Genomic DNA, 650 nt, shown 5'->3' with positions numbered 1-650 from the left:
TCACCACAACTTGTTACAGACTAAAATCCAACTAGTAATTCCAACACCACCTGCTGTTCTAGCAGGGAAGGCTACCAGGAGGCCTAGTGGTGTTATCCATTTCCTCAGCACAACAGTCACAGGGGCAGAGTAATACTTCCAAATGAGTGACATCATCAAGGTAGCTTGCAATGTACAGAAAGCAACACTTAAAAATCATTTTATCTTGGCTAGTTGAGCAGTCCGTGCTTTCACATAAGTCTTGAGCTGGTCCACCATCTTGTTGATCTTCCATTCCAGCCTGGCATATCTGGCAAACTCATCCATCTTTTTGACCATGGAGAACTCTTGCTTCATATCCTGGATCTCTGCCCTCATCTGCAGCTCTGGCTCTGCATCATTCTGCAGCACTCTGGACATGAAGGAGGACAAGGTCAGAAGGAGGATCAGAAGGACATTGCATCCAAACAGGAAGCAGAGGACCAGCAGCCACGTCCAGCTGTGGGACTTGGTCAAGTTCTTCCATTCTTCCCAGATACTCCCTGCAGCCTAGGCACCTCTATCAGAAGCTCCAAGGGGACCTCATCAGTAGGCGTACCCGCAACTGCGCAGTGAGTCCCACTAGCCCTGCTTCCTTGAATGAGGTTTGTAAAATTTATTCCTACACACAT

At 47.8% G+C, this 650-nt stretch overlaps 1 pseudogene across 1 annotated transcript; it reads right to left on the bottom strand.

Moving 5' to 3' along the window:
• Positions 1 to 399, bottom strand: LOC308645659 (guided entry of tail-anchored proteins factor 1-like; annotated as a pseudogene). Its single transcript has one exon. The product of its transcript is annotated as a guided entry of tail-anchored proteins factor 1-like (transcript).
• Positions 400 to 650: the final 251 nt, after the last annotated feature.

This window comes from Spermophilus citellus (assembly GCF_964194105.1).
Source record: "Spermophilus citellus genome assembly, chromosome: 1".
NCBI lineage: Eukaryota > Metazoa > Chordata > Mammalia > Rodentia > Sciuridae > Spermophilus > Spermophilus citellus.
The sequence above is the reverse complement of the archived record's forward strand: the minus strand, read 5'-3'. Positions and strand labels throughout refer to the sequence as shown.